The 13739-nt window shown below is 46.0% G+C and overlaps 2 protein-coding genes across 4 annotated transcripts in view; both read right to left on the bottom strand.

Moving 5' to 3' along the window:
• The window catches only part of LOC149357519 (uncharacterized), a 35861-nt gene extending 31417 nt beyond the window's left edge, over nt 1-4444 (bottom strand). Inside the window, exon 1 of one of the 3 annotated variants that reach the window (XM_089584794.1) lies at nt 4370-4444. The gene's annotated coding sequence lies outside the window, so the exon portion shown is untranslated. Of the gene's footprint in view, nt 1-8; nt 86-4369 lie in introns of those variants that run through there. The other 2 variants (XM_089584791.1, XM_089584793.1) reach the window with 2 other exon arrangements.
• A 1200-nt stretch (nt 4445-5644) lies between these two features.
• Nucleotides 5645-13739, bottom strand: part of LOC149357520 (uncharacterized) — a 41668-nt gene continuing 33573 nt past the window's right edge. The window contains exons 14-17 of the mRNA XM_089576598.1: nt 10604-10725; nt 10206-10330; nt 6530-6648; nt 5645-5723 (exon numbers count right to left, since the gene is read on the bottom strand). The gene's annotated coding sequence lies outside the window, so the exon portion shown is untranslated. The remainder of the gene's footprint in view (nt 5724-6529; nt 6649-10205; nt 10331-10603; nt 10726-13739) is intronic.

Here is a 13739-nt window from a genome sequence, read left to right on the forward strand (position 1 = left end):
GATCTCACCTGGAAGGCCTTCCAGCACGCTCGGCAGAAAGACAAGCTGCCTCTACGTGACGACAGCAAGCCAGACAAAATCCTCCATTTACAGGACGTGGCGACAACTCTCCAGATTAGAAAATGTGAGCTGACCATCAAGCAGTCCTCTGTACTGGCCGCCACCACGTGTCCTTCCTGCACCACGAGTCGCATACAGATCTCAGCTGCAGCATACACACCAGGGCACACATACACTGCAGAAAATCTATTCCTTCGGACCATATACTCCGCAGCCAGATTTCGAGTACGTGAAAGACACCACTTTTGGAAGAAGTTATTTCAAGCACCTCTTGGAGCCCCCAGGCATGAGACAAAAACCTGACAGCAGAAGCAGCTGAAGCAGCCTAAGAAGGTTACTGCTACCACGCTACGGGGATTTCTTGTCCAGATGGCAGTAATAACTGCATGACAGCTTCACTTAACAAAGTGGTGCATAACCGGAATATGTGCCCAGTTCTCACACGTCACTTTTTCTGCAGGTAAAATCAATTGAGGCGCCCACGGAGATCAGAATGGTTGCTATTACGCTGTAAAAAAAAAATACGCGAAATACACGTCGTTCCCAAACAACATAAGCGAATTCATATCATTTTCTTCGAGTTGGGTTTTTCATACAAGCACTATCTGCCAGCCTCCAGACCAGCGGCCTAGCTCAAACACACGAGCAGCTACCCCAACAGGGTGATGCAAAGCGCAACTGGCCGTCAAGGCCTGTGGCCTTCGTAGTACAACAGCATGTTCTCGCAACGCGATACTGGGCATAGATTTCCTTAATGAGCATCAGGCGATCATCAACCTGCGTTCCAAGCTCATCACAATTTCGACAAATGAAGCTATCCTTTCGGTGAAAAGCAAGAAGAAGCATGTTGCCCTGACTGTTCTGGATGAACAAGGAAGCATCCCACACCGGTCAACCGTCATGGTCACCGCAGGTGGCACGGATGCCAAGAACATGAAAGCTCTCATCGAGGGGAACACGGAATTGGTTCTAGAGCGCGGAATCGGCGTCGCAAGAGGCATAGTACACTTCTGCAATGGCCAAACTGAAGTGCTGCAGACGAACTTTAGCGAAGAATACCGGCACGTTAACAAAGGAACAAGGATTCCTTTCATCAATGAACTATCCAACATTCTCGATGCCTTCACCCTTTCCCGTCCAGACGATTCACCTAAGGAAGATCACAAGCACGTCTTAGACATAAAACAAGCGCTGACCCAGAACAAACAAGACGAGGCCCGCTGTCTGCTTAGAAGCTACAGCGAGTGCTTCTAGTCACTGCCGCAGGTTCGACAAATACCGGTTGCCAAGCAACGTATTGTAACCGACCAGCACGCCCGACCTCTCCTCCAGAGCCCCTACTGTGTGCTGCCTTGAAATGCTTCGCGACGACATCATCCAGCCATCAAAGAGCCCCTGGCCGGCACCGGTTGTTCTAGTGAGGAAGAAAGGTGGCGCACTTCGATTCTGCGGTGATTACCGCCACCTGAACAAGATAACAAAGGACGGCTACCCTATTCCCCGCATCGACGCCACACTGGACCGGCTGTGCAATGCCAATCATTTCTCATCGATGACCTCAAGATCAGCTACGGGAAATTGAGGTCCATGAAAGAGATCGCGAGAAGACCGCATTCATTAATCCGGATGGTCTCTTCGAGGTCAAGGTGATGCCATTTGGTCCCTGTTCCGCACCAGCGATATTTCAGGGAGTAATGGATAATGCCGTCAGGCCTGAAGTGGAAGATTTGTCTGGCATATTTATATGACATAGTTGACTTTGTCTTGAACTTTGGAGATCATCTAAAAAGGCTTCGAACAGTACTGGAGGTAATCAAGTCATCCACTCTCACCTTGAAAGTAGAGAAGTGCCACTTTGACTATGAAGAGCTGCTGTTTCCCGGCCACATTGTTTGCAAAGAGGAAGCACGCCCAGACCCGCATAAAAGAGCTGCAATCGCACAGTTTCCATTGCCAGGTGATAAAGCTGTACGCAGACTTCTTGTACTATGCATGTATTACCGATGATTTTTCAAGAACTTCTCGCACATCGCCGTACCTCTGACCAAAATGACAAAGTTTCGCACATTGCCAAACCTCTAACCCAAATGACAAATGCAGACGAGCCATTTAAGTGGAGAGTGCCGCAAGCAGAAACCTTCAAGGAACTTCGGCGTCGTTTACAGTCCCCAACTGATCCTCGCGCACTTTGATAAAAATGCCGAAATTGAAATTCATACCTACACAACCATCGTGCGCTTAGGCACCGTCCTCGGTCAGAAAACCAATGGGCTAGAGAAAGCAATCGCAACATCCACCGCATTCAAGAGAAGTATTACCCCCGACAGATCTAGGCAATGATGGCGCAAATTTACCAATTCCGGAGTGAGCATACAATAGCCCCAAAATCAAAGACAGAGATAATAATAGTGGCAAAGAGGGTGATTACACAAGGCACTGAAGCAGTGCAAAACATATTCACAACAACACCTGCAAGACTACCCCACCAAGCAAAGAGAGATGCTACGATACCAAATCATCGATTTTAAGGTATGCTGCTTTTCCCAACCATCAAGGCATATCGATATTATGTGAGTAACAGTGGCATTTGCATGGCTGCTGCAACAACCCTGCTTTTCTTTTGAAGGCAAAGAGTAAATATTTTCTTCAGAAAGGTTCCCTAAGCTTTTAACAAATGCACGTGGAACTTTTTACAGTCATCGAACCCGGCCACTACAACGTTATTTTTCACACCATAATCCTTCATCAAAAGATGCTCCAAAAACAGTTCTTGATTTTCATGAATGAAGCTTTGTGATCGAAGAAATAGATGGACATACGCTCGACTTGCTGCACCAATACCTGGTTCTTAAAGATTATTTCTACGGAAGCATTTCGGGAGGTTGTCACACCCGTATGTCTCCACCCACCCTGCCCATCTGGCAGGTTGAAGTTAATGGGTGATCCCGAGAGTTTGCTTACCATTGTCAGTGCTAATGCATGTAACACACATCTCTCTCACCACCCCAAATACATGTACGCACGATTCAGGCTTCCGCTGACCCAGGGAGCCAGTTATGCGCACTTCCTTTCCTTAACATGATCGGAGTGCAAAACGTAGTAAACGCCAACGGCAATGAGCACAATGAACGCCGACGGCCTATGGCTTCCGCGCTGCATATCTGGCACAAAGTTGTCAATGTCTGCAGTCCACATCTCTCTCTCATCACCCCATGTATCTATAAGCTTTGAAGAGAATTTTAAGGCGAAAGCCTTTAATGGCTCATGTTCGCGGTGTCTGTCCATGCTCGCTGTGTCCATCCGTGCCCTGGGATCGTGCCAACTGTGGCCTCTTCTCCGCGCAGCGGCGCGACCTCCTCCGTAATTTCCTTTCCTCAATTTCATTTTCTTCATTACGACCCCTGTTTCTGTTTCTTCTTTCACTCCCACTTCCTCCCTTACTCTACAACTGAACAACGGGTGTCCACCGAGGATCCAACATAATCATCACGAGCACGCCATCCGAAGAGATGGCAAGACAAATCAAGCAAATAAGACAACTCAGCATCCAGGGGGTCAACTACGAAGTCAACACGTACATAGCGCGCCGGATGATGTGATCCGGGGAGTCATCCATAGAGTTGGGCCAGGCCTCAAGACCAAAGAACTACTGGCGGAACTTAGAGTCCTAACGCATGGAGTCGAAATTGTCGGGGCGAGACTGTTGGGTAAATCCTCCTCAGCAATGCTCCTCTTCGACAGCAAATTCCTTCCCAAGCAAGTAATTTTTGCAGAGGCGAAGTACTAACGCTACCCGAAAGACCCTGAAAAAGATCGATGCTACGATCGAAACGTCGGGTCAAAATTGAAATCTTGATACAACGAAGTTTGCGGGGTCGTGAATAATCGTTCGTTATTTTGAAATATCGTAATGACGAAATACTCGCAAAAAAAGATAGTATTACTGGACAATGAAAACACTGTACCTTCAGGAAGGGCACACAACAAGCTACGTAATTCTCAAACAGGAATGCACTCCAGCACCTCGAGGATAGCGCAAAAAAACAATGCGAAAGGCCAGTGATCAGAACCAGGCGTCAGCCAGTTAAATAGACTTAAACATCTTCCCATACTGAGCACAAATTCAGGCATTCAAACCTCTGATCTTGACGAGTCATTTAAGAGAAGACATAAGAAAAAGCTTGTTTTTCCATCAGAACAGTTGCTCAACCAAATTCGCCAGATTTAAACACTATAAAAGCGTTCAAGTCTGTGGCGCGATTACCCTACGGGAAGAGCCTCAGTACGCTCTGCTACAACAATGTAGTACCTGCTCCGCCAATCCTGAGGTGTTGGTTGGATGGCGCTGACCATCTTCATGCTGGGAAGCGTGTACTGAGGCCCGAGCAGCAAAGGCCGCAGAGCAGGTTCCCTCCACTGAGGCCTGAAAGATATACAGATTATTAGGATCATTAGACCAAAACACGTCGGAAACCTCATCCCAGACCTCTCCTGCATCCAACAGCACTTTTCACTTTCATTATAACTGCACCAATCCGATTTAGTTCCGAGGGGTCTTCTCCGGCCCTCTCAGTTTAAGTGGTTTTCCTTTAATGAAATTCCGTTTAATGCGGTTGTCGTTCACAGAAGTGTGAAATTTTGTTTGGCCTTCCGGGCAGCCGTTCAGTTTTCATTAAAATTGATTATGGCACGTAGCCTATATCATTCTGTCAACATGAGGACTGAACGAAAGGGAAGTGTTGCCATAAGACAGATATACTTACAGAAAGGTACTGTCATGTGGAGATAATGACGTCATGGAAAAGAGACGACCACACTGAAGTGGCACTAAAACTAACTCTTGAATGAGATGACCCTGCTGAAAAAAGTTATGATGCAAAAAACCCGATATACCTCTCCGATCCTTTCCATACATTGGTACGTTGTCCTCAATTTAACCTAAACTCTTAAAGGCTTCAGCCTCAATACAAAACAAGTTTTTAAGACCCTCCTCCCCCGTTAAGGAACGGCTAGTGGTGCGCGAGGATGCGCGATTGCACTGAAAGCGGTAAAGAAGTGACATCCGCCTCTGCTCAGGCACCACCAATCGTGGTGCAAGGCTGAAGGGGGGCAGTCTGAAGCATTCACTTCTCCACAAGGATACTGCCTTTGTGGCCATTAGCGCCTAAGTAAACAGACTTCTCGCAGTGTACACAGGGCAGCATGGGGTGCGTAGTACGGTGCATTCACAATGGACCTGTGGCCTCGTTAGTTTGGCATCGGGTATGCTAGGTGGTTCGGACATGAAAGCATGACCCTCTCAGATGCAATCTAATATTGATTGTTTCTTTTACAAGAAAGTAAATTTTTTGAAGTTCACTGATTTTTTTTCCAAACTGTTCAATTATTTGGACCATAGTATCAGGACCTGCCAAGTCTGAAATATTGGTTGGAAACTGTGTAGGCAGCAGTATATATATATATATATATATATATATATATATATATATATATATATATAGTAGCTAACCGGAAACCTTTCCAGTTAACATTCCTGCCTTTCCCCTTTCTCTGTATCTATCTATATAAAAATCCCGATCACTTACCACATTCATCTGTGAAATCTCGAAGTTCAATGATGGGTCATATCATGGAGGCAAGTGCTGATACTCAATGATTTGTACCTGCAATGGAAAAAACAATTTTTGGCTAAATTCTATAAACGGGCAAAAGCAGGAGTGCACGAATGTTGGCTTGTCTTGTTACTTTACTGTTGGCTTTCATGCTGCTTCTCATGTCGGTAAATAGCAGGGTTTTAACATGGTCAACAGAGTAGGACGAGTGAAAGCAATTGATGCAACACCGCCTCAAAGTCAACTGCGTGAAAAGACATGGCGCGAGCAGCCGGCGTGCATAGCACACTGATTCCACCCCTGATGAAAGCCGCAAAGGCACACAGAACACTGCAAGCTTTCATTTACGCTGTATATTATGTATCTTTTTCGCCTTCAGATACACAATCCACAGAGCCCAGGCAGCAACAAAAAAAGAAATCACTTCCTGTACTGATATCAACAGCCTGCCACAATGAACCACTGCATGACCGACACTAAACTCGCCCCTATCCGCCAACTGCAGATAAGCAAGCAAAGAGGAAATAAAATGAAAAAAAAAAAAACTCCCCGAAAAGGTTTTGACAAATAAGATATGTCGTATGCAGTACGTGAAAACTTTTGACATTGGCCGCAGTCAGAAGGACCGTACGCGAGCGCGTCTCAAGTCGGCGTCTTTTGCGCCGTCATTCAACGATGCATTCAATTCAGAACTTTCAAGCCTCTGCAAGAGCGCACGCAAGCGTGTCAAGTAAGCTGAACAAAATGTTCGAAATCACCGCCACGCCACGAATCGAACGGTCCCCGACAGCGACTGCTCAGAAAGACGCAAACGGCTCAATGCTACTTCAGTGCAAAAACCTCGTGTGGACGCTTACCGTCGAGCCGGCGCAGAAGAATGCCCAACTTTTCGCTCGTCAGAATGGACCGGAGTATGGTCCCGACTTCTTCATTGAGGGAATCGTCCCCCATTCCGCCGTGCATTCAGCGTCCCATGCTGCCAAGACATAAGAACACAAAAACCAAGATGGTATTAAAGACGAGAAAAAGGAATAAGAGAATGAAAAAGCAATTAGAACACTATTCGAACACACGTGCACGTGTGTATTCGAACACACGTGCAAATTATTACCCAGCACACTACCCAAGACAATACATCAGCTTTCCGGTGCCCGCCAACAATGGTGACACTAGGCCGCAAAAGCCATACTTTACCCCTAAAAAACAACTTTTGAACCACCGCAGTGGCTCAGTGGTTATGGCGCTCGGCTGCTGACATGAAACATGCGGGTTCGATCCCGGCCGCGACGGTCGAATTTCGATGGAGGCGAAATTCTGCAGGGCCGTGTACTGTGCGATGTCAGTGCACATTAAGGGGGGACATGGGTCTTAAGACATTTTTTTTATTTACAGACCAAATGCAATGAAACTGCATAGACATATTCAGTTTGTTCTGCTGATTTCAAATATGCAATGTGTTTATTTCTAGGCCAATTAGTTCCTGAGATATTAATATATATATCATGCCATTGTCTGCTCGAACAATATAAAAAAATGGGCCACCAGAAATTTAATTTTAATATGTGGGTAGGTACTACAATGTGTGAGGAATGCAACGCTGGAAGCAGTTTTCAATTTTTTTTCCGTGTGGACAAATGGGTTTAATATTTAGTTTCATGTGTGTCATGTGTTTTCTGACACTGTATGTCTGGTTAACTCACTTGAAAACTAACTATTAAGCCCATTTGTTCACACGGACAAAAAACTGAAAACTGCTTCCAGCGTTGCATTCCTCACACATTGTAGTACCTGCCTACAAATTAAAATTAAATTTCTGATAACCCATTTTTTTTTCTATTGTTTGAGCAGAGAATGGCATGATATATATCTCAGGAACTAATTCACCTAGAAATAAACAAATTGCATATTTCAAATCAGCAGAAAAAACTGAATAGGTCTGTGCAGTTTCATTGCATCTGGTCTGTAAATAAAAAAAAAATGCTCTAAGACCCATGTCCCCCCTTAAGAACCCCAGGTGTTCGAAATTTCCTGAGGCATTCCTCATCTAAGTGTATACTACACAAATCCCTGGGTCATTTTTGTAGGTGCTTTTGTTCACGTTTTACGATTTTTTTGTACCCCTTACCATTCAGCTACGCGCCGTGTCGCCGCCACTGCCGACAGATGGCGCAAGTAGTACATGTCCAGGAAAGCTGGGCATGGGAGGGCTAAAACCTTCCCTGATTCCGGAACAGTGTTTCAATCTTACCATAGAAAGCATGCATAGTGCTTGGAATACCTCCAGGAGTCCAGGAATGCGAAACATTTTCATAGCGACTCTACTGCAAATTGCCGCAAATGCACCCCACTTCTAATGCATAACACAGCTTTGGCCACCATCAGAGTCGTGCCAAAACGAAGAATTTGTGCTGAAAAAGTTTTCACGAAATTATAGCAAAGCATAGGTACTGGGCATTCTACACGCAAAGTATCAAATCGCTTTCTTCGCTGTGCTCAGGCCTTTCACTAGACAGAAATTATGTTAATTTTCATCAGGGTAGATTATTTTGTTTAAAATGAGCGTTGCGGCGGACAACAAGGAAACGGACGCAGCCCCACATAGGTTCACGGGGAGTAGAAACATGATGCTAAACTTAAAACAGAAGCTGCGCTCGGCTGGAGCGATTGTTGGCGGAGAGCATTTGCAGCGAAACCGCAGTCGCCACGCTGCAAGCGAAGTGTGTCGCCCGTCCCAGCCGCATCGCTAGTGCGCCGCCTAGAGAGACCTCACAACCGTGCATATTGCGGCCTGATGCCGAAGTGGACAGACAGAACCACGAAAACAGATTCCTGGCGGTGCTACGCTGCATCTTCGCACGCACACCCCTGGTGTCTTTTATACGGTGCTGATGTCTGACATTTAACAAAGAACTGAGGCGGTAAAAACAGGCCGGCGAAAACTTCCTTACGATCAAGTAAAACCTGGCGAGGTTTAGATGCTTAAACAACACGAAACAATCGTCAACAGTACAAAGCCGAGGATGAGAAACGCAGAACGATACGTGCGGAGCTGCGCAGTCCTTTCGTTTTGCGCTGCCATTTTGTCATTCTGCATTCCTTGTCCTCGCGTTTTTCGCATCGCTTGAATTTCCTAAAGGAACTCCTCCAGTGCTTGCTATAACCAGAAAAGCGCCAGTAATCAAGACTACTCAATCCTGTGCAAGCGCACTTTGTTACATTCAGCAATGCCTGCGATACCAGAGAATCACAAGGCACCGCATCAATGCCATATCGTCCCCAGCGCTTAAAGGAACTCTGAAATGGCGCTCTAATAAAGCGGCTGTATGCCTGGGATGTTAAAGCACGCCGCGTTAGGAATATTGTCCAGCAAGATTTTTTTTTAATGCACTTTGTGGCAGCTCAGTTATCTGTAGTCAGAATTTGAATTTCAGCTTGTTCGCGCCTTTCCCTCTCCTTTTGTCACTTTTTTGCACGCCGCCTAGCGGTGCGGAGCTTCCCGATCCGCCGGAGCTATGCGGCTTATTGGCCGCGGCCATGGTAGCTGCCTAAGGTCTGAAAGAATGTAACCAATAGCCACCTATCAACTTGTATACGCAGGTGTGGGTGACGGAGTAGGATGTGAGCATGAAAGCTTCGCTGGGAAGGGCTCGCCAAATTAAGAGGGAAGGTGTTTCAGAGCCTTTCAACTGCCCCCTCCCCCACTGCCGCTGCATCTGATCGGCGGGTCTAAGTGTCAGTTGCATATGTCACTTACTCATCACGTGGCCGGCTGGCCTATTTTCACTGTTCTCTCATTGTTTTACGTCATCTGTGTTCAAATTTTGGCGTCATTAGGTGATGAGAGATCAGCTATGAAAATTAAGACACGTGCGCAGAATAGATGCCAGAAGTATTTCGCTCAACGATGCGGGAAGATCCGCATCCGGGAGATGGCTCTAATAGCTGTTCGTTATATCTAACCTACGCTCCGTACGTAGACGCCGTCCACAGACCCTCTGATTTTTAAATGGGAGCAGTGGGGAAGAAAGAAGGTTTTCCAACACCTCCTACATAAGAAACAAACGGAGTAAGACCACGAAACTAGGAAAATAAGTTATGACACAAATTTAGAGCAAATAATGCGTCGGTAAACTTGATCCGGCTTTCACTGAGAAATGAGTGTCTTCCCTCCACTTTTCCTCTCGACATGAAAGCTTCATTTCAGTTCCCCAAAGAATAATTCAGCCATACTCTAGATTTGCCCTGCATGGAGATATTATATCTATAAGTATCGTGTGCTGAGGTTGTCGACGCGACTTCGCACCTACTACTAACCACAAGAGGCCATCATGCAAATTTAGCGTGTCCAGTGATAGCCTCTATTCGTAGAGTGTCGGTCTGTGAGTGGGAGCTCAATACTCCATTTTAGCAGCGGTCCAGGAGCACTGAATTCGTCCTCCCTTACCCTTGAGACAAGCGGATTCAGTACATGGAGATGCGATGTGTCATCTCTTGACATGCACAAAAAAACTCGATATTTTATACTTTACTTACTGCTTTTTCAGCCTTTCCCGCTCAAGGAGCTGGCTGTAATAGCGCTGTCTTTCTTGTGGTCCTGATGGGACTTCGAAAATACGGCGTCAAAGAAGGCACATCACCATTGCAGCCACGGGTGATTTCTGCATAGAAAGCACGAAAAGTGCTTATTGCAGCGCCAAAAAGCAAAACCTTACGCACATTTAAAAGGTGTCACTCTGACTTAAGCGGTGATTTTTTCGCCAAAAATTAAGTGCTTATCTGCAAGGTGTTGGAAATTCAGATTTTATTTGGATTAACTTATGGAGTTCTGTCGTCCTCCCTTACCCTTGAGACAAACGTATTCAGTACATGCCGATGCGATGTGTCATCCCTTGACATGCACAAAAAGACTAGTTATTTTATACTTTACTTACTGCTTTTTCAGCCTTTCCCTCTCGAGGAGCTGGCTGTAATAAAGCCGTCTTTCTTCCAGTCCCGACGAGGTGTCATTCTGACTTTAAGCGGCGATTTTTTGCGCCCCAAATGAAGTGCTTATCTGCAAAGTGTTGGAAATTGAAATTTTATTTGGATTAACTTATGGAGTTCCGACGTCATTCTGGCTGCCTTTTTTTTTTTTCGCGGCAGTTAATATTTCTGAAGTGTGCTCTATACTCTCCCAAGTCCACTCTCCCTGCATTTCCAAACTTTTTTCTTTTTAAAATTTAGCGAGGGGCTAGATTCTTCTCCTCCAAGTAGTAAAGCTATAACAGAGGTTAGGCACCTGAAATGAATTGTACCTCACTATTGTCCCCACTCTGGTTCAGATGCTTTCCACACCAAGTGATCCTGGTCACTTTGCATGCTTCCGAAAATCCACCCCCTCCCGCCCCGCATTCTTATCCAACCCTTATTCCTTTCACTACTCGTACTGCAACTGGCGCCTGGAGAAACCTTGCACTTCCCTCTGCTAAATAACAAGCACAGGATGTCTGCCGGATCTTAGCTACAAACATCTGCCAACGATGTGCCCAGAACCACTGCATTTTTTAAGAATGCTCGAATCAATTACTGTGTATTGTATCCGGGAGCACCCTTTCATTCATGGGAGAGCATTTCTCATAACATTTTCATTAATTTTTCTGGCCGGCATCACAGTCAGTTTTCCCACGATTTGTGCGTATGCTTAGATACTTGTATATCTCGCGTCTAAACACCTTCCAATCCCGATATATAATCATTGGGGCCACCATTAAAAACTCTATGAAATGATGTCTGCAAGCATGGTTAGAGTCCTAAAACCTCCGCCTTCATTGAATGCATCTTCGCCAATGTCACCTCTTTTCACCCTTATGCTTCCTCCCACCCTTAGAGAGTGCGGAGATAGTGGTCTCAGTCTCAACGGCATACCTGCCAACCTGACCATTTGGAAATTGGTAAAACCGCCGCGGCGGCGGCGGAGGGGGGGGGGTGCAGCACGTTTTTTTTTTTTTTGAAGTTTCTACAATTCAGCTTTTGGGGCAAGCTTACTCACATTTCACATCCGCAAGTGAAGTCAGTGTTTTGGAGAGAGAGTAATGAGCGAAAACTCCATCGGCCCATTGGATTACAATTTATTTTTGCAATGATTTTGCTGTTGCAGACTTTGCCTGCTTGAGAAACTTCTCTGTGCAAGTTTGCTCAAAGCATGTTCCACTCTGGTGCACTTTCACCATCAGCAGGCTTTCGAGTGTTTTCTCACAGACAGATGAGCGAAACTCCGTTCGAGTTTTGTTGACAGTGCTGAATATCCTCTCGCATTCAGCATTGCTGTGGGGAATGGAGAGGATGCCCAGCATAACCACTGAAATTCTGTTGAATCTGAGCGATCCGTCGATATCTTTAACATTTCCCAATTGTGACCACTGCACGTCGCAGCTTGGCTCATTCAATATGTCTGCTGGAACCTTGTATGCCTGCAAGTTGGCAAACTCCACTTCAAGTCCGTCGACTGCCTCTTCTCTTGATTCGCCACTCCGCTGGGGCAGAATAGCAGGGAACGTCATAATAAAAGTACGTACGCTGCTGAATGAAGCAGTTTCTAGACTCTGCACTTGAGCAACTTCAACCATTTTGAGGTTGACGTCTTCTAGAGGCAACTTGTGGCGAATATAATCACATGCTACTGTGAAGTAGAGACGTACGGCAGAGAAGAACTGCTCTCTCTCATTTGTGCTCAGCGTCTCAACTACAGAGTAGGTTGTGCTGCCAATGACTATGTCTTCATCATTTTTTTGGTTCTCCTCAGCTCCATAGGCAACTTCCAGCAATGAATGACATCCCTTGAGAACACCTGGGCGCACAAATCTAGTCAGGAGGTCCTCGAAAAGGTGGTTTAAGAGGGCCCTCAGTACATGAATCTGACGAGCCTGTGCCTGAAGAAGGCAGTTTGTCTTCTCAAAAAGTGGTATTACAGTTTAGAGAAAAAGACAGCATGCCCTGCTTAGCTCCAATGACAAAAAAAGAAACAGGCGCTCTTCACGGGTCACGTGGGTGGCTTCTCCAGATTCCTCGGCATGAAGTTTCAGTTTCTTTGCTTGAGGTCCAGAGTGAGCTCCTTTTCTCTTTAGAGAGAGTCCATCACCGTCGGTGTGTTTTTTTCCGAGGTCTGCAGCAGTCTTCGGAAGGTGTGCAGAAGACTTTGGTGTTGGTGCAGAGTTCTTGGGGGTTTGTGAAAAAGTCTTTTGAATCTGGTAAGGCTCTAAAAACAAGCTCTGCTTGTTGCACTGCTTTGTTTCTGATAAAAAAAAAAGCTAAGAAGTGGTTTCCACTGGTCGAGCAGCCTCTTCAAACACTTCCCCAAAGAGAGCCAACGTGTCAGCGAATGCTTCAATATCTTCCTGACCTCGACATCATGCATCTTTTGGAACTCTAAGTCGATATTTCCTTTTCGAGCTTTTCTCCAGATAAAAAAAAATATCAATCAAAGCCTCATCAACCTTTACAGGAAGACATGAAGCTCCTTTTTGGGCGGCCAAGTTGATGAGATGGCACGGGCAACCAACCCCAATCAAAGCTGGTTGAGCTTCTCTCAATACTGTAGAGACGCTGTTTTTTTTGCCGACCATGACATTGGCATTGTCCGAAGACAGAGCCAGTAGGTTTTCAAGAGGCAAATTCCGGGACTTGATCTCGGCCAGAATCAGCTTTCCAATCTTGTGGCCGGTCGCTTCCCCTTGGATTGTCCCGAGGCAAAGAAGGTGGCTTCCAATTCTCCTAGTCTCTTTAACGAAATATGTCGCAACAATAGGGTAAAGCTGTGTATCCCTATTGTTACTGCCATCCACAGCGATCGAAAATACCTGTTCTTTTAAGGCATCCAGCAAAGGAGTCTCCGCGCTGGCGGCCATTTCCCGAAAAATTGCAGTTGTCTTTGTTCGTCCACAGGCGTAGCGTTTGGCTTCTTCGCACTTCGGGAACATCTTCCGGAAAAGCGGTCCAGCATGATCGCTGACACTCAGCGGGATGTTGTGCTCTACTAAAAACGCCGTGAAGAGGCATTCTGCACGAATCACACCGAGGTCGCTGTCATTG

This window comes from Amblyomma mixtum, chromosome 3, assembly GCF_055824585.1.
Source record: "Amblyomma mixtum isolate Tamu chromosome 3, ASM5582458v1, whole genome shotgun sequence".
Taxonomy (NCBI): domain Eukaryota; kingdom Metazoa; phylum Arthropoda; class Arachnida; order Ixodida; family Ixodidae; genus Amblyomma; species Amblyomma mixtum.